Below are 27,339 nucleotides of genomic sequence, written 5' to 3'. Positions count from 1 at the left end.
ATATGCCCACATCTGTGAGTGGCACACATGTGTACATGCACACACTCATGCACACTTGCACAAGCCCACTCTCACCTTCTCCCAGGCACACATTTATGTGCCCAGGCACCTACAGGTACCCCCCTGGCCTCACTCACCTTTGCATCAGCTTTGCTTATAAAAATAACCTGGGTGATCACACGTCGCCGGCTGACGCTGTCAGGGAATAATTGAGATCCCCCCTTCCTGCTTTACCCGGTGAGTCACTGAGGACGCACTGCGCCCTCGCTGTGGCCCCACTCAACGTTGTGAGCACTAAGAATACTTTCTTCTATTGTTGCGAGTGACATTTGAATTCGTTTTCCTACCTATTATGTGCAGAGACGACGCAGACTGAGTAGTTATTACCTGCCCACCATTGTGCAACGTGACAGAAATACGACACAGCTCGCTGCTGTGGGAAGGCCTCTGGGGCCACCGGCCTCCACTGGTCCCCTGGACAAGAAGCAAGAGCACCATCCGAGAAGCCGGGTTCTTATCAGCCAATGAGTTGTAGTGTGACTTTGGGCAACTCACTTTGCTGCTCAGGGCCTCAGTTTCCACATCTGATAAATGGGGATGGAAGAGAGGAGCTGGGTGACCTTCTGGGGACCTTTCCAACTCTCCTGCATGTGATTTGGGACGTTGACCAGAAGGTTGGTCTCCTCATAGGCCTCTTTTTTCCAGGGATTGAAGGATGTCTCCATCAGAGTTTGAAAAAATGAGTCTTCCCCTATGAGGCTCACCATTCACTCATTCATCCATTCAGCAATGAGGTTCTGGTCTACCATCTGCCAGCCTTGTTCTAGGGACTAGGAAGAGGGTGGGAGCAAGACAAAGTCCCTACGAGATGGAGTTTATATTACAGTGACAATATTTCAGCAACAAATACAGACAGTCCCCAACTTACCATCATTCAACTTACAGTTTGTTTTTGGTTTTGTTTTTTTTACTTTATAATGGTGCAAAGCCTATACACATTCAGTAGAAACTGTACTTCAAACTTTAAATTTTGATCTTTTCCTGGGTTAGGAATATATGGTATGATACTCTCTTGTGATGTTGGGCCCCATCAGAGAAATGATTTTGCCAACTATAGGTTAATGTTAGTGTTCTGAGCACATTTAAGGTAAACTAGGCTGAACTATGATGTTCAGTAGGTTAGGTGTATTAAATGCCTTTTGACTTATGATATTTTCAATTTATGATGGATTTATGTGGATGTAATCCATTGTAAGTCAAGGAGCATCTGGAGTTGTGAGCAAATGAATAAGTAAATGAATGAATGAGTGAGTCTTAGATGGAAATGGAGGTTGGAAAGTGTTAGCACAGGATAGATATCAAGTTCTGAGAGTGACCAGCAGATACAAAGGCCCTGGGACAGGAAAAGGCTGCCCCTTTGGAAGAACAAAAGGGGAAATGGATGTGAGGAGTGAAAAGTGGGAGATGAGGTAGGCAAGAGGGAGAAAAGAAAGTCTGGGCTGAGCCCTGGGAGCTCCAATCTATGAGATAAGAAGAAGATGAGCTCACAAAGGAATCTGAAGAGGAGTGCCAGGAAAGCAGGGCCCAGAGGCAGAGAGCAGGTCTCTGGGGGGGAGGGAGGAGATGGTGGGGGGAGTCAGCAGGGAAGGAGGGCCCTGGCTTGGCAGTGGAACCGGAGCTCTTTCTTGCCTGTGCCCCAGTGGTCACTGGGCCTGCCCCGCATCAGCCCTCGCAAACATGGGTGGAACAAATCCATCAACGGATTCTCCTTAGCTGTGGCATCTGAGCCTCAGAACTACCACTTCCTGAACCAGGCATAGAGCAAAGACATCACCTCAGAATCATCATCATCATTTTACCATGCGGCTGGCATGTGCACCGGCCTTGACAGCCCTCTCCATGCCCCTTATCATGTACCCTTGCCAATAATAGCAGGTGACAGGAGTGTGACAAACCCATTTTACAGATGAGAAAATATATTCAGAGGAAAGGAGGACTTTTCCAAGGTCAACTACCTCTTGGGGGGAGGGATCTGAATCCAAACCTCTGGCTTCAGAACCCAGAACCACCACCACCAGGAGACACTTTGTAAAGTGAAAATCCCTGGACACACATGGGGGTCCTTACCACTAATGTCTCTGGACTGCAGAGCCAGGGGCTAGATTTGGCTTCCTAGGGCCAGATCACTGCCCCTTGGGGTCAGCCTCAACCCCCTCCTCTAGATCCCAGCAGAGCAGCCACCCTGGGGCTGACCCTTGCCCTCTCGCCCACCCTGCAGCCAGGATGGCATCCCAGTGCCGGCCACCCCGCTGAGCAGGATCCCCAGTTGTCGACATTCAAAGGAGTCAGAAGATCCCCTTCACAGCTGCTACGAATTGCAGCTACTTAGCTGTCATGGTACCACAGTCAGACGTGAGGAGCCACGCTCAGCTCTCCACGTAACCATAACCACGTCATCTGACCTGCATTGTTTAGCCTCTCCCTTGGCCTCCTGCATCCCTAACCGTGGAGGCTGCTGGAAGGCCCACTTAGTCACTTCACTCACTGTGCCACTGGCCGCGGCTCTGGCCCCAGCGTTCCCAAAGAACAGCCTCTGTCGCTCATCCATGCCGGCAAGCCCGCCATCAACAAGTGTCCTTTGGGGTAAATGTACCATCCGGTGCTTAACATACAAATGTTCAGGGAAACTGCACACTCCTTACCGTGGCTCACCGGGTCGCGCACGATGGGGTCTCTGAGGATACCCAGTCTCGCCCCTGGCCTCTGCCCCTCCTCGCACCATGTCCCAGCCTTGTTGAACTTCCTTCCGTCCTCAAAGAAGCAGTGATCTGCCTTGGCCCATGCGGTTCCCTCTGCCAGGCCTGGCCCATGCGGTTCCCTGCGCCCGGAGCACCCTTTCTTCCGTTCTTCACCTGGCCCACTCCCTCCCTCACCACCCAGCCTGCTAATCCTGTCCTCCTCCCTATCCCCAATTCCTTCATGAGTGTTTGGGGGCGGCAAGTGTGTCCTATTCAACGACACTTGATCATAATAATAGTAATAACAACAGTCATCGCTGTAGCTGTGATGCACTGAGCACCTGCTCTGTGCCCAGCAAGGGACCGAGCGCTGTACCATTTCCCCTGTTTTAGAAATGAGGATGCTGGGAAGGAAACTACTCATGGCCCACAGGGTGCAGGCTCCCAACTCTGTCGTCACCCGGAAAGTGAAGCTGTCTCCTTCCAGCCCCAGTGAGGAGGAGGGCCCAGCCCACTCGAACCCTGTCAGGCCAGGGTGGGTATCGCCCCCAGGCCTCAGCCACAGACCCAGGGCTGGGGCCGGAGGCCGCTCCACCTCCCCCACGAGCCTAGTGTTTACATCATCCCACCCCAGAGAAGGAATTTACTGTCTTAATCCTGAAATAGCAGGGAAGGCGTTCCAGCCAGACAGGTCATCTGCACGGCCCTGGAGAGCTGCTTCCCACTTCAACAGAAGTAAAATAAACACCTCGGAAGGGCCCTCCTTCCAGATGGGAAAGCTAACCTCAGAGCTCCGGGGGAGCGGGGCTGGGTGTGGACATCTGGCCAGCCCCATCCTGCCGGGGGCGCAGCATTGGAGGCACCCTCCTGGAACAAGATGGGGACGCCCCTCGCTGCGGGGAGTGCCCTGCACCAGTACCCCCTGGGCCTCCTGTTCTCCTTCCTGTCCACGGGGGCTTATTTTTGGACCTGGCTCCTGTGAGCACGGAGGCTCCATGAAACGTAGGGAAACTGAGGCCCAGAGAGGAAAGAACTGGTCCGCACAGCAAGGTCAGGACAGAGCTGGCACTCAGACCGGCTCTGAACCTTAGACAGGAGCCAGAGATGCCGCTGGTGGTTTTCAAACTGTCCTCCGTGGAACCTAGGGGTTCCAGGAAGCCCTTCAACCACAACAGTGGGGTGTGGATGGGAGAGCGCAGAGTGGGGTAACCGGGCCCCCGTTCCTCCCCAGCCAGGGCAGCCCTTCTCGTCTGTCTCAGGTCTGGGGTTCTCAAAGATTCTGTTTGAACCAACCACGCCACAGCTGAAAAGAAAAAACGAGAAAACCCTGGGATCTACAGGAGCACAGGAGGCAGAGGGGAAGGAGGGGGAGCGAGTGTTTTTGCGAGGAAACCGTGTTGAATGTGTTGAGGGTGAATGTCCTGGCTCCTGAAGAGAAATCAGGAATCGTTTTCTTCCATCATATGGGTGTCTCCCCAAGAAACAGGCTCCCCAACCCCAGCACTGTAGAAACTTGACAGGCAAGTTTGGGTGCTGCCTCCTGCCCCAACCCTGGGCGAGAGGAGGGGGCCCGGCACTGGAAGGGAAGGGTCAAAGGCTCCCTCCCACTTGAACCCTGGCGGGGAGGGGCGGGCACTACCCAGCACCACGAGGGCCCGGGACTCTGGAACTGCTGGGGATGCGGGACGGTAACCAGGTGTCCCACTGGCCACAGGCTGCCCCCCGGGAGCCCAGCGGCCTTCCTCAAGTTCACTGTTCCAGCCCCAGCTCACGCTCTCACCTTGCAACAAGACGCTCGGCCTAAATTCAAGCAGCAGCACTGTAATAAACGGCGTCACCCTCTGAGGCTGAGGACACGGGCTCCCTGAGGGTCACCAGGCCATGGTGTGGGCATGGGGAGGGTTCCTGGAGCCTGCCCTGTGGGAAGCGGGGCTGCTTGCTAACCTCGAGCATTTTCCAAAAGGCCCCACCGTTTCCCGTGAGGGCCTGGGACGGCTCCACCCACGGTCTCGTTACACGAGTTTGATAGGACACCGCTGTGACTTCTTTACCTTTGTATATTCAGATCCCAAGATGGGAAGAAAATGTATAGAAAAAGAAAGGAATAAAAAAGCAATGACTGATTTTTTCCATTTCTTAACCATGTCTAGTGTGTCTCGTGTAGCTGATTGCACCCACAAACAGAGCAAGCTTCCTTTGCATGGGGTGCTTCCCTCTCTCCCTCAGTCCCCCACCCACAAAACCTCCAAACCTCCCTTCCCTTTATGCCCTGATGTCTGAAATTTCTTTAACCGACATCTGTTGTTTGTTTATAAAGCTCTCTCAGCCATTATTACGTTCAACCCCACCCCCAAGCATCTTCTCCTGTGGGTCCTGGGGGCCCTCAAGGACATCAGGACAGCAGGGGTCTTTGCCCATCCCCCATCCTTTGGAGACTCAGGGGTGGGTGGCACGTGGGAGCAGCGCAGGCCAGGCCACCCCACCCGCTTGGGTCCTGGGTGCTCCATCCAGACTGGGGTGGCTGGGGGTGTCCGTGCTCAGAGTCCAGGATGTCCACAGTGAAACATGAGGAAATCACCAGCTTTGTCATGGATTAAAATTCCAGACTTGACATCTTGGTCGTTTAGCTTTAAACTTGCTGTCAGAGCATAAACCCAGAGCCGGACAGCACGGACCTGTGGCTCCGGGGACTTAAAACCATGTGTTCTCGGGAGCTGTGATCTCGGACTTCTGGGAGATGTGAGCTCGTCAAATTAGAGAACTTGGAGTCTATGCACAGTGGAGACCTTTTCACCGAAGGGTTAGAGGGGCTACATCATCACCATCCCACATGCACTTCACAGTTGCACAAAGAAATCCCGGAAGACACTTGCAGCTGGGCTGAATGAGGTGCCGGGGGAAGGAGGCTGCAGCTGGGCCCTCGGAACCCCACTGAAGTTTTACACGAACTGCAGCCAAGAGGGACATCTGGCTGCTCTGCCCTGGGTAAGTCTCACAACAACCCTGTGTGAAAAGGAGGACCATCCCCATTCCACAGATGAGAAAACAGAGGCCCGGAGACCTTAAGCGACTCACCCAAGGCCACTGTGTTAGTTTCTCGTTGCTGCTATAACAAATCATCCCAGATTCAGTGACTGAAAGCAACAGGAATTTATGACAGTTCTGGAGGGCTGAATTGCAGAAGTCTGACGGGGCTAAAGTCAAGGTGTCGGCAGGGTCGTGTTTCTTCTGGAAGCTCCAGGAGAGAACCTGTTTCCTGGCCATTTTCGGCTTCTAGCGATCTCCTGGGCCCTTTTCTCCATCTTCAGAGCTCATCACTCTGACCTCTGCTTCCTTCACAGGGCTTCTCCTTCTCCGACTCACCCTCCCACCTACCCTTCAGACGGACCTGCTCCCCACCCCCCACTCAGATAATCCAGGATAATCTCTCTATCTCAAGATCCTAACTTCAAAGTCTCTTTAGCTGTGAAAGGTAACATATCACAATTTCCAGGAATGAGGACAGAGACATCTCGGGAGGGGGCGTAGGGAGAAACCGTTCTGCCCACCACAACCACACAGGAAGAAAGTGCCAGAACCCATTGGAACCAAGTCTGACTGGCTCCAAAGTTTAGTTCCACTGCCTCCGGGCTCCCTCAAGGCCCTTGAAAATGGTGAATGGTGTTGCCAGATAAAATACAGAACAAATCATTTTTTAAACATAGGTAGATACTGTTCATTGTTTATCCGAAAGTAAACATTCAGTGTTTTTATTCGCTTAATCTGCCAACACTAAAAGCCAAAGATGTATCTCAGGAAGAAAAAGAGCACCTGTATTTGAAGACCCGGGTCCAAATCTTAGATCCAGCCAGGGGTCAGCTAGAACGTCATCTCTCCTCTCTGGGCCTCAGTTTGTCCATCTGTCAAATGAGGCTGTAATGGTAACCCCCACACACTCCCCAAGGCGATGCCCTTGATAGCACAAAGGAGAACGTGTTTGCACACTGTCGAGTGCTGTGCCTGCCAGAGGAGCCTGCACCCCCACAAGCCCCCTGCGCCCCTGCCCAATGCACAGGGCAGGGGCTGAAGCGGCTATTCCCAGGGCTCAGTCCAGATGGGTTTAAACTCCAGTCCGACAGGAGCTAATTTTCCCAGCTCATTATCCCAAACCAAATTAGGAGCAACATAGGCTGCACCACTCATGGCTTAATTGGGGCTCACAGACGCCCCTGCCCGTGCCTTCTTTCTTCCCCACTCCCCTGTCCCCAGCCGGGCCATGCCTTGAGGGAGCCAGAGGCTGCCCAGGCCCTGCCACCTGGGCCCATGCAGACGCCCCAGTGTAATCAATTAGAGCCAGGCCAGGCCAGGCTCTTAATGGGGCGCCGCTGGGCAGCTGGGCCCGGCATCGATCCCGGCCCCTGGTGACCCCCAGAGACGAGAGGCAGCCAAGACGGCCATGCAGATGGCAGTCTCCAGGGCCCTTAGTCCCCCCCCACACCCAGGGCTGGCCGCCAGTGGACCGATGAAGTCGAGAGGGACAGAGGCCTGTGCACCTGGTGGGCCCGTATGAGCCTGGAGGCTGGACTTTATGTGTGGTCTCCAAAAGAGACAGAAATATTCAGGAAATACTGTCCTGCTATAGTCCAAGTGCCCCTCAAGTGGATCACCTTTCATCTCTCCAAACCTCCCGGATGCCAGGTCTGGTCCCTGCTCTGACCAGGGGGCTCCCTGGGGGCGGTCACTCCTGAGGCTCGGGGTGCAGCCGGCGGAGGGGAGGCCACAGGCATCCTTTGGAGAACGTTTCCTGTGGCCTCCCAGGCTCCCTTCCCATCACAAAGGCTGGTCAGGCGGGCGGGGCCATGGAGCGGGCCAGTGGCCGCCACCGGATCCCACCTGGGGACATGAGGAGCCCAGGGCAAGGGCAGGACGTCCCTCTGCCTTGTCTGCTGTCTGAGACCCCAGGAAGCAGGGAGGGAAGCTTAGGACCAGGGAGGGGCCGTGGAGGGGAGTGGGGCCTGGAGGCTGACAGGGGCCTCCTGCGTGTATGCGAGTTGGGGGATAAGTCTGTGCAACTGTGCGCAGTTCAGGGTACACGTCAGAGGGCAGGCATTTCTCGGGGCCTGGATTCTTCTGAATCCCCCGTGCAGAGCACACGGTAGTACTGAGAACCTGTGCAGAATGGGTGCTGTGGGGGACATGCTCCTGCGCTCGTGGACGTGGGCCTGTGAGGCTGTGTGTGTGTGTGTGCGTGTGCGCGCACGTGTCTGTGACTGAGTATGACACCGTGTGAGTATGTGAGCGTGCAGATGTGACTGTATATGGACTGTGTGAGTATGTGAGCGTGCAGATGTGACTGGGTATGGACTGTGTGAGTATGTGAGTGTGCAGATGTGACTGGGTATGAGACTGTGTGAGTATGTGAGCGTGCAGATGTGACTGGGTATGGACTGTGTGAGTATGTGAGCGTGCAGATGTGACTGTGTATGAGACTGCGTGAGTATGTGAGCGTGCAGATGTGACTGGGTATGAGACTGTGTGAGTATGTGAGTGTGCAGATGTGACTGGGTATGAGACTGTGTGAGTATGTGAGCATGCAGATGTGACCGGTATGGACTGCGTGAGTATGTGAGCGTGCAGATGTGACTGTGTATGAGACTGCGTGAGTATGTGAGCGTGCAGATGTGACTGGGTATGAGACTGTGTGAGTATGTGAGCGTGCAGATGTGACTGGGTATGGACTGTGTGAGTATGTGAGTGTGCAGATGTGACTGGGTATGGACTGTGTGAGTATGTGAGTGTGCAGATGTGACTGTGTATGAGACTGTGTGAGTATGTGAGCATGCAGATGTGACTGTGTATGAGACTGTGTGAGTATGTGAGCGTGCAGATGTGACTGTGTATGGACTGTGTGAGTATGTGAGTGTGCAGATGTGACTGGGTATGAGACTGTGTGAGTATGTGAGTGTGCAGATGTGACTGTGTATGGACTGCGTGAGTATGTGAGCGTGCAGATGTGACTGTGTATGAGACTGCGTGAGTATGTGAGCGTGCAGATGTGACTGGGTATGAGACTGTGTGAGTATGTGAGCGTGCAGATGTGACTGTGTATGGACTGTGTGAGTATGTGAGCATGCAGATGTGACTGTGTATGAGACTGTGTGAGTATGTGAGCGTGCAGATGTGACTGGGTATGAGACTGCGTGAGTATGTGAGCGTGCAGATGTGACTGGGTATGAGACTGCGTGAGTATGTGAGCGTGCAGATGTGACTGTGTATGGACTGTGTGAGTATGTGAGCATGCAGATGTGACTGTGTATGAGACTGTGTGAGTATGTGAGCGTGCAGATGTGACTGGGTATGAGACTGTGTGAGTATGTGAGCGTGCAGATGTGACTGTGTATGGACTGTGTGAGTATGTGAGCATGCAGATGTGACTGTGTATGAGACTGTGTGAGTATGTGAGCGTGCGGATGTGACTGTGTATGAGACTGTGTGAGTATGTGAGCGTGCAGATGTGACTGGGTATGGACTGTGTGAGTATGTGAGCGTGCAGATGTGACCGGTATGGACTGTGTGAGTATGTGAGCATGCAGATGTGACTGTGTATGAGACTGTGTGAGTATGTGAGCATGCAGATGTGACTGTGTATGGACTGTGTGAGTATGTGAGCGTGCAGATGTGACCGGTATGGACTGTGTGAGTATGTGAGCATGCAGATGTGACTGTGTATGAGACTGTGTGAGTATGTGAGTGTGCAGATGTGACCGGGTATGGACTGTGTGAGTATGTGAGCGTGCAGATGTGACCGGGTATGGACTGTGTGAGTATGCGAGCATGCAGATGTGACTGTGTATGAGACTGTGTGAGTATGTGATCGTGCAGATGTGACTGGGTATGAGACTGTGTGCACATATATGTGTGTCTGTGTGGCATTTTTCTTCCTCTGGGCGAGCATGTGTTTCTAAGAAAGAACCTCAGGACTTTTTCCTGCTTGGAGACCAGACCCAGCGGAACCCATCCTGTGTGGGCTCCAGGCCTCGGCCACCTGCTGTGGGAGCCTCCTCACCCCGGGCCTGGTGAAATACAAATTTAGAAAAATGAAGTGATGCAAAAAGAATAAAATGAAAATCACCTACAGTGACCCCTAGTACTCTGCCCGAGCCGGAGCCTGCGCCCTCACCCTGCACCCCCTCGTGTCCTCACCGTCCTGTGGGGCAGTTACTGACAAGAGCCCATTTTACAGATGAGCAGGGCGAGTCTGGGAGAAGCCAGGGGTCAGGGTCAGGATCTGAGTGGGGGCGCCAGGACCAGATTAAAACCAGGCCTTGAGGAGAAAGTCGCCTTGCAGACAGAAGGGAATTCGGGTTCTCTGAGGAGCTGGTACCCTTTGGGCTGAATTTTATGTCAGGAGCAATGTTTGTGGAATCAAATCAAACCCAACCCAAGAGGCTATAGCAGGCTTTACATCTCATAGCTGCCACCAACTGGCTGTGTGACCTTACGCAAGTTCCTTACCCTCTCTGGCCCCAGTGTCCCTGTCAGCACCGCCTGCCAACAGCTTAGCCCTTAGAGAGAGTCTACCCCACTGTCCCTCCTGATGCAGGACTCAGCCCTTCCCCCAACACCCAGTGAGCGATCTGCCCAGCTGCTGCTCACCCTCCTCTCCAGATGGGGGCTCACTCTCTCCCAAAGCACCAGGTTGAACTATTGGCCCGTTGAGCCACACGGGAGAGGTACACAGACTGGGAAGCCAGACTGCTTGGGTTCAACACGTGCTTTTTATCATACCAGCTGTGCTACTAACTTAGCAAGGCCTCCGTTTTCCCATATGTGAAATGGGAACGTCTACCGCACAGGAGCAATGTTCTGCCTTAATAGTTGCCATCAACACTATTTGAGCTGCTGTTCATTCTTCCTGAACCTCCCCGCCAAAAAAGAAAATTTGGGAACCAGGCAAGGGGGGTAGAGAGAGCCACTGCCCTCAGAGTGCTCGTTGTCGTCGTCATCATCATCATCGTCGTGGCAGCGGTAACCGTCACTAGAATGAAACACTTCCCTGTTAAGATGCATCCGCCTCCTTGTCACTTCCACCCATTAGTCCTCCGACAGGATGAGGACACTTTACAGATAATGAAACTGAGGCCCAGAGAGGAGACACTGGCAGAGGTCATGCCAGGGGCTCCTGAGCAGAGAGGCTGCCACCACCCTGAGGGCAGGCCCTGCACCGTGTCAGCTCCTGCTGTCTGTCTGAGGCCGGGCCCGGTGGCTAGGAGGACCGCGAGAGAGGTGTGGGGCCCAGGCCGCCTGGCCCTGCCAAGGCCACGGTGCCGGCGAGTGGGCTGTGGTCCAGCCCCCGGGTGCAGGCTGGCTAATTGCCGACGCGCGGCCGCTGCCCTGGACCGTGACACAGGCCCCTGACAGACGTGATTTATGAGGGCCCTCGGCAAAGCGGAACCCACTCAATTGCCTATTACCTCACTTAGCAGACACCTTGTCACCGCCCGAGAGCTGGGTGTTAAAAATATAAACCAGGCGGCCGGCAGGCCCTGAGCTTGCGGGTCCTCCACCTGCTCCGAGCCAGATAACGGCCCCCCAGCACCAGCCGCGGAGCTCCAGGGGAAGCTGTGGACGCCAGATTGGCCATGAAGATGTCGTCAGGCCTGAGGGTCTGGGCCAGGGGGCAGGACAACCAGAGCAGGGACAGGGTCCCAACATTCAGACCAGTCTGCCATCAGTGCCCACTGCAGAGATGGGGCCACCTGAGGTGCAGTGAGGTGGAAACAGGCGCTGCCTCTCAAGTGGGGAGATAGTGGCCTCAGTTAGAACGTGGGGCTCTGAGGGACAGTCAGGGACCCTCACAGCTGAGGCATTAAAGCCGAGATGTGGAGGAGCAGGAGGAGGGATTAGCTACAGGGAAGGGAGTTTCAGGAAGAAGGAACAGCACATGCAAAGCCTCAGGGGCTGGACAAAGGGCCAAGAACTCAAGGAAATGCAACAGGACTTGAGCGAAGAGAAAGAGGGGATGTAGCAAGAGGACGGTGGCCTTTTCCTCGACTTCCCGCCATTGTAAGGCAAAGCCAGAGAGGGATTCAGTCCTGCGAGTCCTTCGTTCGTTCATCTGGTTAATCAGCAGTTACTGATGACCTACCTGTGCCAGCCTGAGGTGGGCACTAGGGAGACAGACACCAACAAAGAAGGGACGGACATGAGATGGGCATCAGGGAAGACTGCCTGGAGGAGGGGAGCCCCAGCAATCTAGAAAACGCCTCCTGTACCTCTCAACTAAGCTTAGGTGTCAAGGAAACTTTGGTCCCAAAGTTTCCCCTGCCGTCAGGGGTGGGGAAAGTCCAGAATTCCCCAGTGAGCTGGACATCCACTCATTCGTTCATGCTTGTATTCATTTATTCCACGGAGCATTTGCTTAGAAGGGCAGAGGTCACTCACAGCACCCCTGTCCTCTGAGTGCCCCAGTGCTGCGGCAGGTGAGACAGAGGTGTGAATGACCAAGCGCAAATCAGTGTCAAGGGTGGCGGAAGGTGACTGCCGCTGCTACGTGGCAGCAGAATCACCTGGGAGCTTGGTAAAATCAGACTTCCAGGCCCTACCTCAGACGACTGCTGCCTCTCGGGGTCAGGGCAGGGAATCTGTATCCTAAAAGCCCTCAGAGGTTGGAGATGGCTCAGCCTGGCCCCCACTTGCTGACCGTCCTTTCAGAATCTGGCTGTGCCAGGAGAGTCGAGTTCCCGAGGGGGTGGCAGCCAGGGACAGGCTCCTGCTGACTTCAGGGCTTATTTTAGCCTCTGGTGTGTCCCCGGGAGGCCCCGGGGAATTTGCATGGGTATTTTCAGTATGGATGGAGGGCCAGGCTGGCAGAGGATCCAGGTGCTGAAAGCTAACACCACCCACTCTGGAGAAGCTGGTCCCACTGGGCCATGAGCTGGGGCAGAGGGGCCTGTGTGGTTCATCAGACCTGTCATCTGCTGGCTCAGAAGAGCTTGAGACTGTAATCACAAAAGAATGGTGAGGCTGGGGGCATCATCCCATTTCACAGATGCAGAAACAGAGGCTTGGAGAGTCCAAGGCCAGTATCATAGCCTGACTCAACCCCAAGTCCTCATGACCGTGAACTAGATTTTTGCTAAAAAAGTAGCCTCAGTACTTAACCCATGCGATGCCAAGTGATGATTGATATCGTTAGTAACAGCCAGACTTGCCTAGACCAAGAACATCTGTAGAGAGCAAGAGCACAGGGAAGCATGGATGTATTTTACCACTATTTCATTCCCATCTCCATGAGCACCTACAGAGCAGGTCTTAATAGTACCCCCATTTGAAAGATGAAGTAGAACTGCCACCCCACTTGAGATTTGGGCAGAAAGGGCCACGGAGCCCCAAGTCCCCTGTGAACCTTCCGCACCTCAGACCACTCCCCAGACCCTCCCAGCCCTAGCGCCCGCTCTGATACCACCCAGGCGGGGGTCTGTGAGGGGTCAGCAAGATGCACAGCCCCCTCGTGACTTGGTTCCCACCTGCAGAGTGGAAGCAGGCAGCCTGGGTTGACAGGCAAGGCCAAAAGCCGGAGTTTGAATCCCAGCCCTCCTCTGCCCTGGCTATGGCTCCTTGGAAAGTCTAGTGGCCTTTTTTGAATCTCAGTTTCCCATTCTGAGAAGTGGGAGCATCCTCCCAGCATAGAGGGTCGCGCGAGTAGGAACATAATTCCCTGCCTACAGACAAGGAAACTCAGACCCAGGGGGCTGGGAGGATGCCCGAGGCCCCTGCACTAGGCAGGGACCAAGTGGGCCCTTATAAATCATCGGCCACTGTCAGGATGACAATTAAGGGGGAATCAGGGAGCTGTGAGGGGCCAGCTGGCAGAGCTGAGGGGCGGCAGACATGGGCCTCGCTGACTCCCGGGCTGCCCATTCTCAACAGCAGAAGCGGACGCTGGAGCGTAATCCAGGCTCCTGCTGACCAGCAGGGTGACCCCAGGCCAGTTGCAAAACCTTTCTGAACCCTTCTCATGGCACAGACACTCCCAGTGGGGTTGTCATGAGAACCCAGGAGGCAGGAGGTGTGGAGCTGCCTTGGCTCAGGCGAGGCACTGGGAACTCAGGGAGATCAAGGACGTGCTCATCATCACAGCACTGGCCTAGCAGAGGCCACCGCCGCCCGACCCACTGAGGGGCCTAAGGAGGGAAGGGAGGGAACCGCTCTGATGGAGAGGTGGGTAACAGGAAAGTCCCCAGGAGCCTGGGTGTGGGAATCACAGAGTTGGCATTTGCAAGAAGGGCCCAGAGAGCATTCCGGGCGGAGGAACCAGCCTAGGCAAGACTTTGGACAGCACGGAGCATGCGTGGAAAACAGCAAGCTGTCTGGATGGCTAGAGCAAGGGCGCAGGAAGGTCTGCAAATAGGTGTGTGAAAGGTGGCTTTTCACTATGCGCGTGCGAGCGCGCGCGTGTGTACATGTGTGCATGTGTGTATGTGTGTGTGCGTGCATGTGTGTATGTGTGCATGCGTGTGCGTGTGTGCATGCGTGCGTGCATGTACGTGTGTGTGCGTGCGTGTGTGTGTGTGTGTGCATGTGTGCATGCGTGCGTGTGCGTGCGTGTGTGTTTTCTCTGCCACAGATCCCTCATTAATGCTCTGGTATTTGTTTGCTCAGTCCCAGCTCTCCCCACCCCCCCGTTGCCTCACTGCCCCCCATTTGCCAGTCTGTTCTCTCTCCCTCTCCCAGGGGCTCCATGGATCACTGAAACCGAAACAACCCCCTGCTCTGATCGTTAAACCAGATGCCCAGGCCCCGTCCGCCTGGGCCCCATCCCAGGTTGGAATGAGCAAGGGAGCTGCTGGGGAGGCCCCGCCCAGCAGCATCAGACTGTGGGGGGCCTCAGGTCCCCAGGGGGACAGGACCAGAAGAGGGGAAACCCAATCCCTGACACATGGAGATCGTTTGCAAGAGGAACAGAATCCGTGACCCGCTCCACACGAACACAGGGGAGGAAGGGAAGCTGGCCGGGGGGCACTCGGGCCAGTGGGACAGGGGCCGAGGCTAACTCTGGGCCGGTCCCAGACCCGGTTCTGAGGCGGGCTCGGCCACTGCTGCCCTGGGAGACCAGGGCAAGCCTCTCACTCTCTCTGGGCCTTCGGGTCCGGCTCTGGAACACGGTGAGGACAGAAACAGACATTTCTGACCCTGTGCCCAGCACAGTCAGCTCTCAGCAAGCGGGCTTTGTGCAGAGATGCTCCCAGAGAGGTTATGTGACTTGCCAAAGGGCACACAGCAAGTCAGCATAGGAGCAGGGCTGGAATGTCTCAAAGGCCCTGGGAAAATCATACATGCACAGGGAGGGGTCAGAGGCGGCAGGCCATCATGTGCCAAATTGGGCACACCATGACTTTTTTCTCCCAAAGGGGACCTCCCCCTCCCATTTCCCTGAGAGCCTGAGGGCCCGGTTGTTTTTTTTGGTTTCTAACAGCTTTATTGCAGTATACTCACATACTACACATGTCACCTGTTTAAAGTGTAAATTCAGCCCTGGCCGGTTTGGCTCAGCAGTTAGAGCGTCGGCCTGCGGTCCAGGGAGACCCAGGTTCGGTTTCTGCTAAGGGCACGTACCTCGGTTGCAGTTTGTCCTTGGCCCTGGTTGGTCATGCGGGTGGCAGCCACTCGATGTGTCCCTTTCACGTCAATGTTTCTCTCTCTCTCTCTTCCTCTCTCTCCCTCCCACTCTATCTGAACAAAAAATGGAAAAATGTCCTCAGGTGAGGATAAAATAAATAAATAAATAAAAATAAAGTGTAAATTCAGTGGGTTTTGATATAGTATATGATTAATTTTGTAATTGTGGTGAAATATAAAATTTGCCACTTTAAAATTTTAAGTGGACAATTAAGTAGCATTAAGTACATTTATAATGTCATGGTGTCGTGCAATCATCACCACTATCTATTTCCAGAACTCTCCTTTCACCCAAGACCAACCTCTGCTGCACTGACCAACGACTCCACAGTCTCCACCCCCCCCCAGCCCCTGTTAACGGCTCCTCTACGTTCCGTCGTTGAATTTGCCTAGTGTAGATATCTCATAAAAGTGGAATCACACAGTATTTGTCTTTTGGGGTCTGGCTGCTTTCCCTTACTGTTCTCCAGATTCATCCACGTATCAGGTGTCAACCCTTCCTTCCTTTTTATGGCTGACTACTATTCCATCGTATGGACAGACCACCTTTGGGCTGCTGGGAATAGTGCTGTTGTGAACATGGATGCACAGTGTCTGTCCCAGACCCTGCTTACAACGAATGTGGGTGCAGACCTGGGAGTGGAGCTGCTGAGCCACAGTGGAACACCGCGGTGAGCCTCTTCGGGGACCGCCACACTGCAGCCCGAGGGCCCCTGGCTCGGCGTCTACTCTGTGCTCACCTCTCCCCTGGACCTTCCTGGGAGACCTCTTGCCACCCCCTGGCTCTGTCTCCGCTCCTCCAGCCTGGGGAGATCATCTCCAAACTCAGACCATGCATTGCTCACCATGCTCTCTGATAAAACCCTCCTGCATGGTCCCCTCCGTGGAGGCCTCTTTGACTCCAGGCTGGGAGGGGGTCTCCCTTGAGGTCCCACTACTGCCTCTGTCCTCCACCACAGCACGTATCTCATGTGCCAGGCTTTTTACTGACTCATCTGTCCCCCTACTTGGCAGAGAGATCCTTGAGGTTAGAGATTGTGTCTAATGTATGTCTCTGTGTGGTCCTGAACGTAGGAGGTACTCGGTGAATAAGTATATTTCATCGATGAAGAAATGGGGCTCAGAGAAGGAAATTAACCTGCCTGAAGACACAGAGCTGGGAAACAAGGGTCGCCTGAAACAGGTCTAATTCACGAAAACAGTAGGTATCAAAACAGAGTAAGTAGCAGTTTTCTTGCTGATTCTTACCCTGGGGAGTCCCGACACCCCTGGGTCCAGCCCAAGCCCCACCTATAACTTGCTGTGTGACCTCAGGCAAGGTTGTTGCTCTCTCTGGGCCTCATTTCCTGTCTGTGATCTGGGGGCTGGAATTCAAAGCTGATCCAGCCACCCTCCCCCCACCACAGCTGGACCCCTCGCAGGCCCCTCCTGCCCACAGGTAATTAGAGGGAAGCAGTAGGGGTCGAGGGCAGAGGGAAGCCCTTGCAGGCAGCTCCTTCCTCTGAGAGGGGCCCCTCGATCTGCCCGCCCAGCCCCCGCTGCGGGAACAAAAGGCCTTGTAGACGTTCAAAGCAAGGCGCCGGGCGGGAGGCCAGCGTGGGCGGCCACAGAGATGGCCACGGGGCTCGTGGCGGGGATGGCCAGCGACTGGAAGCTGTCCCCATCCATCAGTCAGCGGTGACAGCTCCCAGGGCCCTGCGGCCCCCTGCAGCCGAGCCAGCTGACCGTCCAGGCTGCAGCGGGCCTCCCTCCCCTGCCTGGTGGCTCCAGCCTGGTGACCTGAATAATGGAGCCTCCTTGAACATCCGGCCGCAGTGACAGACAGACACGTCTCTGATCCGTGCCTCTCACACTCTCCCCGCTCTGCCTCCTCGGCCATGTCCCCAGTCACCGGGCCCCCATGTGCAGAGAGAGATGTAACATGAGTCATCCTCCTGATGGGATGGTAGAGCCCGAGGCAGAGTGGCCCAGGGCCTAGTTATTCAGGACATACGGGAGTTTGGCCTTGCCTGCTGACAGTCCTCTGTGTGACACCGGGCAAGACTTGGTTCCCTTCTGGGCTTGTTTCCCCTTCTATGAAATGAAGGTGCCATCTCTGAACTCTGATGCGTGCGTTCTGTGATGGCCAAGTGGCCAGGGAGATGGGAGACACCTGAAGGCAGTGCTAACATCGGCAGAACCACTTTCAGATTCCCTCTCTCCTTCCTTTGATGGGTGACCCTGGACAAGTGACTTAATGTCTCTGAGCTGGCCCTCCTCCTTGCCTGTCACGTGAGGATCGCACCCCACTTGGAGAGATCGATGTGAAGATGAGCTGAGATCCTATCTCCAAAGCACGCAGCCCAGGCCCTGGCAGGGTGCGGGCGCTCCGTGGAAGCCTTACTTATTGAGCATCTACTATATGCCATTGCAGTGCTAAGCACTATGGGTACAGAGATGACCAGGCTCAAGGACCTGCCTCGATGGCACTCACAGACGTTACACCATCACTCGAGTAACTGGTGAGCTCTATGTGTAGGGATTACTAGAAAGAGAAAAGATTAAAGGTCCAGCCAGTGTCCACAGAGACAGCATTGGGGGTGGGACTGAAGAGCATTCTGGGCAGAGCTGAGTGCTCACCACTAGGCCCCAGCTGGGGACGTCTGAGGGACATGATGGAGGCCACTCTGGATGGAGCAGAGATGTGGGGAAGGGACCGGGCAGGGCAGGGCAGTGGTTAAGCTCAGAGTGTCTGGGTTTGTATTGAGCTGGGTTGCCCTGAGGGAGCTGCCTAGCCTCTCTGGTCTCTCACATGAGATCAGTGCTGAGGTCGCCCCTGTAGAGTGTGAAATTGGGCTTGGATGTGTTGGAAATCGCCCTGGATGAAGGTAGACTTGGGACCAGAAGCTTTTTTTTTTTAAATCACCCTCATCCTCATCTTCAGCATTATGCAGGATGTTAACCAGTTTGACAGATACGATTGGCTTTCTGTCTCCAGGTACATTTTAGCTAAGAAACATGGGGGGCCTGGAGGTGTTGACTGGTACAGGGAAGTTCCTCCACCGTGGGTGGTAAGAGTGAAAAAAAAATTGGAACAACCTAAATGTCCATCACCAGGAGGGTGACTCAATGAGTAGTGACATATTCATACTGCGGAGTGGTCTATCGTGGTGACAGTGTGGCAACTGGAGCATCACGTATCAACAAGGATCAGTCTCAAACGAGGACGGTGAGCCAAGAAAGCAGTCACGGAATATGCATATGGGGTGCTTGCGTTCAGAGGAGCCGGAGCGGGCCCCCCATGCCCGGGCCGTTGGCAGATTCGCACGCAGATAGTGAGAGCGAAGACCAGGCACGGCACGAACCGGTTCGGGACCGTGGTTCTCTCCGGGGAGCTGGCGCTCCGGCAGCCTTCCCTGCCCGACTTTCCATCATCAGATACATTATGCAGGTCAACTGATCTGGTTTATCATTGGTCTTCCCTCCACTAGACCGTAAGCAACACGAGGCCAGGGGTCTTGGTCTGGTTATTCTGCTGTATCCGCAGTGCCCTGAACAGTGCCTGGAACATCATGGGCTCAATAAGTAAGCGTTGAATGGGAGGGAGGGAGGGAGGAAGGCAGGGAGGGAGGCAGGGAGGGAGGGAGGGGAGAAAATATGCATGAGAGGGAACAATTTAGCATTGCTGAGAGACACAATAAAATACCACGGAGCCCCAGAAGAAACAGAGGGGTAGCCTAAGAGAATGGAGAAAGGCCACCTCCTCGATCATGTCTGCCCCTTCTTGTGGCTTGAGGACGCCGATGACCCACACAACATCTCCCTGGAGCTGGGAGGGAGGCCTGGGCTTCGAGGCTGTTCTGCTGCCAGTCGGTTGGGAAAGAAGACAGGAGGTGGGGGCCATGGGCCATGGTGAGTCTGCCCGTCGGGTATAAATGAGATCTTTCAAATCTGAGTCAGAGTCGCCCAAGAAATAAAAATTCAATGAAATATGGCCCAGAACGATTATGTCCTTCCCCACTGTGGTCTCTCTCCCGTGCCCCACACTCCCCTGATGGTCTGAGGTCAAGGTCCACATCGCTGCCCAGCCACACACCCCCAGAGCCCGTGCCCAGGTCCTGTGGATTTCACCCCAAAACTTCTTCCGGGTGTGTTCGCTTTTCTCCAGCCCCGTCCCCTTCTCTCCTCGACACATTTTTCTTCTCCTGATGACCATTCCGACCCCTCCAAACCCTGTGCTCACAGCTGACCAGGCCCCTCTCCTGGCCTTGCTGCATGGTCCCATGGCCCTCAGGACACAGTCCCTGCCACAGCCAGAAGCCCTGCCTCCTGCTCCCAGTGTCGCCTCCCACAATCTCCCACTTCCACTCCGCTCTGGCCGCCTCCTCAAGTCCCCCCATTCTGCCCACTCTGACTATTGCATGTGCTGTTCCCTCCCCACTCCTCAGATCCCAGCCGTCAGCCCTGGACAGCTCCCCTTTGTCCTTCAGTACATCAGTTTACATGCTTTTTTACCACCACCACCACCAGGAAGCCTTCCTGGACTTCCCAGGCTGGGCTAGGTGCTTCCTGGGGGCTCTCAGAGCACTCTAGGCTTCCTGAGACAGAGCCTGCTTCACAGTGAGCTGCAAGTGGACAGGAACAATGTTCTGTTTGTAAGCGTCCCCAGTGCTTGGCCCGGGGCAAGCAATGGTTAGAGACAGGTGGAAGGAAGGAAGGAAGAAAGGGAGGGAGGGAGGGAGGAAGGAAGAAAGGAAGGAAGGAAGGAAGGAAGGAAGGAAGGAAGGAAGGAAGGAAGGAAGGAAGGAAGGAAGGGATGGATCACATCTGTCACGTCTGGACAAGTCCCAGGATCCTCTCAAGGTCCAGACACAGATACTCAAAGCCATCTGAGCTCACAGCCTCCCCAGGGTTTGCAAGGCCCACACCCCCTTCCTGCAAGGAATAAAGACAGAGAGTTTATCGCCTGTTCTGAGCACTTGTCCAACCCCACCTGTAATCCCCCGACAAGCGAGCGTGATATAGCTGATAAAAACTGCATTAAAATTCCCCTCGGCCTGATTTCCCTACAGGAAGACAGGGGGACCCTAAATCTCAATGGGCATAAAATACGGCCATGGGTGGGTGAAAGCCGAGCTGCTGGGAGGAATCTGGGGGGAGGGAGCTGCAGGCCCATAAACTGCCCCTGAGCCTCTGCCCCACAGGGCTCGGCCCAGAGGAGGCCACCTGAGTGGCTCCCGTTGGGACCAGTTTGATCAGGAGGAGGAGGAGGCACCAGGGGTGTGGGTGGCTGGGAGGACCTGGGCCTAAGACCTCCTGCACGCAAACTGGAACACGGAGGTGGGCAGAGTCACTACGCCTTCTCCGCCTTCAGCCCACCTTAATTACCTGCTTTCATCCCTACAGCAGCCCGAGGAGGGAAGTACGGGCATCATGCCCCTATTTCTAGATGGGCAAACTGGCGCTCAGAGAGCTTAGATGATGTGCCCAATGCCACACAGTCAACTAGGGGTCTGGAAAGGCAGGCCAAGGCCAGGCCGGATGACGTCAGTTGTACATGGAGGGGATGTTTAAATAATATCTTTTACTTTTCCACCCTGTTTATATCTTTACAACTACCCGTCATTGACAGCTCCAACGCTTGCAATTCCCTTCACAGCAAAGAGGGGGCAGACCTCCCGAGGTCTCAAAGGGAAGAAGCAAGGACAGCATCCAGCCGGGTTCCTCATGTCAGCACTCCCTTTCCATTGTGTGTGTGTGTGTGTGTGTGTGTGTGTGTGTGTGTGTGTGTTTGTTTTGCTATAGATCCAAATAGAAATTTCTACTGCAGTCTTGATCATAAACAGCTTTAAGAAGTTGGTGTGTCCTTTTTTAAAAAATATGATGTGATTGACTTTTTGAGAGAGAAAGGAAGAGGGAGAGAAACATCAATGTGAGAGAGCAACATCGATCAGTTGCTTCCCATTGGCACCCCGAGCATGTGTTCTGACCAGGAATTGAACCAGTAACCTTTCGGTGAATGGGACGGTGCTCCACCAACTGAGCCACACTGGCCAGGGCTCCACCGTGTTAATTTTTGAAGACGTCTTCTGTTGGTGGCCACCGATATTGCTTCCCACCATTGGCGGCAACACCGATCTTACTTTAAAAAATATATTCATGGGTTTAAAGCTAGTCACCGTAAAGAAAACATTAAGTAAATAATGCAGGTGGTACTGAGTTATGCCCCAAACCCACAGCACCTACTTCCTCACCTGCCCCATCAGCTCCTTACGGTTATCATCGCCTCCTCCCTGGGGTGACATTCAGAGAGTAGGACTTTTTACCTGCTTAGGTCATGGGATTATCCCAAGTGGCCTAGAACAGTGCCTGGCACATAGTAGTTGCTCAATAAATATTTGCTAAGTGAAGGTGGTGGTGATGTAGGGCTGGGGTACTGGAAACTTGTGGAACCAACCCCAAGTAGTCTTTTCCCTGTGCTTTGAGAATCCTATGATCCCGATGTTCTATTGTGCAAGATTCGGCGAACCCTGATCCAGAGTTCTCGGTACTTCGATCCCAGGATTCTTGGCCCTGTGGTTCTCTGACGCATTGTTCTCTGTTGCTAAGGCCTGTGCAGCTCAGATATGACAGCCGTCCCCGGAGTCTAAGAGCGTGGCTGCTACCGTGGGAGTCTGAGCAGCCAGGAAAAAGATGCAAGTTCTCCTGCTGATGCCGGAAGAGTGGGAGGGAGGGAAGGAGAGAGAGAAGTAGGGAGAAAAGGGCGAGAGACAAAGACAGAGAATGGAGTTGAGAAGACAGAAGGAGCTGGAGAGAAGGGAAAGAAAGTGAAGAGAGAAGAGAGTGGGGAGGAGAGACAGAAAGGAGAGAGAGAGAGGTGAAGAGACCCAGAGAAAGAGAGAGGCCCCCACATCTACACACAGCCTGGCCCCTCGTGAGCTTCCCCGCTGCGCCCATCACCAGGGCGAGGTGACAAGCTGCCCTTATGCCCACCCTGCCCTGCTGCCTGTGGGTCCCCTGAGCAGCAGCTCCGCCCCCTCCGACGCGCGGTGTGATGGGACTAGCCCCTGGAGGAGAGCGTGCTGCGGGGAGAGGAGGCAGGAGCTCCAGCTGCACGCACGCTGGGAAGCGGGTCTACGCCTGTTTTCTAGATCCGGGTGATGCTGCCGCTGAGAGAGATGTTGACTGAGCCCTTCCTCGGTACCAGGCACACCTTAGGGACCACATCCACCTCGTCTCGCGTGATCCTCATAGTGGCCCTGTAAGTAGGCACATTTGTCCCGTACTGCAGAAAAGAGAATCGATGTGCAGCAAGATTCTCTATCTTGGCTGGGTCAGTAAAAAGAGTTTAATAAAGATTGGATGGATGGACAGATGGATGGATGGTTGGATGGATGGATGGATGGATGGATGGTTGGATGGATGGATGGTTGGATGGAAGGGAAGGAGAGAGGGAGGATAGTTTAATGAATGACTACACAGCAGACAGCCATTCCAGTAAAGGGTGCCTCCCTCCTCCTTCCCAATTGTTCCAACCGTCCTCCACCTTACCCATCCCAAACCTTTCTCAGACACGTCCCTGTCACTTAATATCAACATAATGACTACAAGAAGGGACCACATGGAAATAAGGAAAGACAAAGACTCAAACAGTGGTGACACCTGCCAGACAAGAAGAAACCCGCCCTGAGAACACAGAGAACATACGCGGCCTAAGCAGCGGCCTGCAGTGGAACCCAGTGGCCCGTGGCCCGTTCCGGAACAGTGGCCTTGGGAGCAGAAGAGGACCGGGCACCGTGGGCGAGGTTTGCGTTTGAATTGAAAGCACGGGTTTTGACAGAGCACAGACGTGACCGCTTCCCCTGCCGGGACCACCGTTGCTCCTGGTCGGAGAGGGAGCAAGAGAGGGAGCCCGGCGAGAGCTGGTGGCGAGCGGGAGAGGGCAGGACGTGGGCTTTGATACATTTGGAGGCAGGTGGCGTATAGAGAGCGAGAATGGGAGGAAGCCAGGGTGACTCCCAGGTTTCTGCATTTCGGTTTCGAGATCATGGTAGGAACATATATTGCTCTGGGCAAGACTGGCTGAGGTTTTCAGTGGGGAGGTCAAGAATTCTCCTATGTATTTATTCATATAAAAATATGTATGGCGTGCCTACTATGCGCCTGGCACTGTGCTGGACTCACAAAGAATGTCCCAACTCCCCCACCTCCCAGCCACCCGGCACGGCATGTACCCGACCAGGTTCCCCAAAAGCTCACCAAATCCCCTAGGAGTGACAGGACCAAGTGTCCCGGGGTGTCATGTTCCCCCTCCTCCTCCCGCCGAGGCCAGCTGGCTCCCAGGGAGCAGGCTCCCTCCTCGAGTGGCCCTGTGCCCCTGGGTGCTAATCCCTCGCCCTCCTCCTCCCGGACAGGCACACACAGGATTTGCACAATGGTGGCCTGTGTTGCTCCCAGAGTCCATGCCCTCACAACAGACAGAACAGTGACCAGCTGGCCCTCACTGGCTGAGTGACCTTGGGCAGGCCACATTCCAGAAATTATGACCCCTGGAAGGTGTCATCCATTGAATCGCCACTTAGATGACGCCTTCTTTGTATCCCTCAGGGACCCCTGCGCCCAACCCGCACTCCCTTCCCCAGCAACAGATGAATCAACAAAGGTTTGGGCTTCTGGGCAAACTCAAGAGAAGACATAGTTAGTCATAGAACACAGATGCCTTCCCATCATCTTCACACGACCCTCAAGGACAACTGGAAAAGGAACTAAAGTCCCCTTCGACAGGTGGGAAAATTGATGCCCACAGAGCTGAAGGGTCTTGAACAGGTTGCACAGAGACTCTGAAGTCGGTCGCATCTCAAACCCACGTCTTCTGACCCCTCTAGTCAGGCTCCTGCCCTGACACCAGCTTCACCTGTGCAAGAGGGGCAGGTGGCCCGGTGGCCCCGAGGCACTCAGGAAGAGAGGAATGACTAAGAAATGGAATGTGTTCATGGGGTGCTGACAAGGAATTGAGGGTCTTCTGCCCCTCTGATCCTGCTCTGATCATTCCAATTATATCCCTTCCAAAACAGTTCTGAGAGATCCCTAGAGCCCATATATAAGCCAGGGTTAAAAAGATAAATCAGCCAGGGTTACACAAGGCTTTGCATGTTGCTAAATTTAAAATTGCAATGTGAACCTGAGGACAGAGTGAAAACAGTTGGGGGGAGGGCTGGGGCCAAACAGAGAGCTTCAAACATCCCCCAGGCCCTCTGAGTGCAGCAGAGGAGGGAGCGCGGCTCCCCGAAACCAGCCTTGCAGATAACAGGAGAGTTACCAGCCCGCCCAAAGGGCTTTGCCAGCCTGCTCTGGTCATGGGAGCCCCTCGCTGCTTCCCGCCTGGGGGGCATTGTTCCTGATTCCAGGATAGAAAGAGAGAGGGAGAAGGAGAGAGAGAGAGAGAGAGACCCTCTTTATAGCTGCCCTCGAGGTAAATACTAGTACTTCCTGCAGATGAAGCAAGTTCTATTGCCCGACACAAAGTAAAATATTAATCAACTTAATAAACACAGATATAAATGTACAAAACCAGCTTAAATCTGTACCTTACCAGTGTCTCTTGTCTACTGGGTTTGGCTTTCTCATCAGGAAGGCGCATTTCACATGCAATGCCCACAGGTCTGGGGGTGCCCATGTGTGCCTGCAAATGTGTGTACAGACCCTTGCCCACTTGGGCATGGGCATGTGTGAATTTGCACATGTGATGAGCACAGTACACGTGTCCACTCAGGTTGCTGCATGCACACACACACACACACACACACACACTTCATTGTCATCGTAGCTAACTCACAGAGAGCTCACCATGGGCCAAATGTCATTCTCTATAGTTATGTATGTGCTACACATTCAGTTCTCACCACAAGGCTGAGTAAGTAAGATGATCATCCCCATGTTACAGATGAGGCAGCTGAGGCTCAGAGAGATTCAGTGGCTTACTTGAAGTCACACATCTGACAACTAGCAGAGCTGGGATTTGAACCCAGGAAGACTCACAACAGGTAGTGAAGGTTCCTCACTACCATAAAGACACAAGAACCCTTGCACATACATGAACACACATGCACTGAAGAATGTTTTTACTGCTCATGTGACGGACACACATGCAAACACACAATGCAACCAACTGTGTGAGAACAGGAGACAGAAAGAACTCAGGGTGTGTGGACCACAGAGCCTTTGCACCCCATTCACTCACCCAGGAACCTGGGGGAAGAGAGAAATATAGGGATTTAATGAGAAATGGGGGCAGACAGTTCCAAAGGTGGGCTCAGGGATTGGTGATCACAAGGTCAGGGACAAAGTTCAAGATCAAACATTTGTGTTCTGTCCCCGCCCCAAGGGACCCCAACTTCTTGCCTACCAAGGCCTAGGCCCAGTCCACCGAGATGGGGCCCAATGCACTGAGCCCCAGCACCCTGGCCCGGCTGGAGTGGTGTCCCATCCACTGATGCACTACAGAGGCTCTGGTGGGGAGGGGCACGGAGGGTGCTGGGTGGGGGGCGATGGAGGGGCTGGCTGGATGGAGGACAGGCACATCCCTCTAGGAGGTGAGCGCCTTGCCTCTCTGAGCCTGCAGAAGGCACAGGCTGAAACTCAGTTCCTCATCTATACAATGAAGATCTCAGTAAACCCTGGGCCACTGGGTGGTTCTGAGGATGAAATGAGAAAACCCTGGGCTTGGCCAGGGCTGGATTTCCACCTACATAGGCTGTTAACACTCATATTCTCATCATCGTCACCAGCATTGTGGTCATCACCATACACATAGGGCTCTGCTGCTTTTCTCAGGATAGCAGAGAAGGGAGCACTCAAGGGAACTGGAGGTCCTACCACCTGGGAGAAACTGCGGTGCAGAGATGAAGGTGCGGGGCAGAGCCGGAAGCCCCGCCCCGCAGAAGGGGGTGTGCCGAGCAGCCCCTTCCCTGCCCAGGGTCCGCAGCAGCAGGAATAAACGGGCAGAGGCTGGGGGCCGCCACGTGCCAGGCAACAAGCACGCACTGGCGCGGGGGGTCCCATCTCCCACACGGGGAAACAGAGGCACCAGCCTCACAGTCACCTGCCCAGGATACTGGAGCCAAGTAAATGACGAGGCCGGGACTGGAGCCAACTCTGGCGAGTCTAAGATCTACTGCAGCCAGCCCCCAGGCCCGTCCTCCATCGCCGGCTTCCCCCGGGGTCCAAACTCCAGACAGTGGCATTTTCTTCCTGTTGCCCAGATGGTGCCTGTCTCTTTGTCTTGAGGGTTTTTCTCCCTTCCCTTTCGTTCGCCTCTCCCCCCCTCCTCCCCCATCCGAAGGATGAAGGAGCAACTCCCTGGATGGCATGTGGAAACAAAAGGGGCTGCTGTCAGCCAGCCCGGTGGCAGCCAAGCCACCCTGAGCTGGGGGATATGGAAATGAGCTGGTGTGTACGCAAATGAGGCTCCTGGGTAATTTGCATGGAGCAGGCCTGGGAAGGGCCAAGGTGGCGCAGGTGGGAGAGGCTGCTGGGAATTCTCTGCTGCCCCAGGTGCCTGGCTCCTCCAGGCCGGCTCCCCTTCCGGAGGGCCGCCCTGAGCGCTCTGGGCTCTGCAGCATGAGCTGCCTGGACAGCTGTTGGGGTTTAATCATTCCCATTTATGTAAATACAATTACTTTGCTATTTGTTACCTCATGGTGCAAACACATAGCTGGTTGGATTTTTTTATTTTTTAATCAAATTTGGAGGGTAAGTTTGGGATGACCTAACAAGATAGCTCTGGGACAACTGAGTAAGAGAGACGACCTGAGTAAGTGCCATGGGTGGGGAGTATAGAGGTGTCCCACCCAGCCCTGGGCTGAGTCCCTAGAGCATGCTGGCACGCGCTGCGGGCAAAGCGTGGTGCCGGGTGGAGTGTCACAGCGCACAGGCTCTCCCAGCAATACGGGTGGGACGGGGG

Source organism: Molossus molossus, unplaced genomic scaffold (genome assembly GCF_014108415.1).
Source record: "Molossus molossus isolate mMolMol1 unplaced genomic scaffold, mMolMol1.p scaffold_m16_p_22, whole genome shotgun sequence".
Classification (NCBI taxonomy): domain Eukaryota; kingdom Metazoa; phylum Chordata; class Mammalia; order Chiroptera; family Molossidae; genus Molossus; species Molossus molossus.
The sequence above is the reverse complement of the archived record's forward strand: the minus strand, read 5'-3'. Positions refer to the sequence as shown.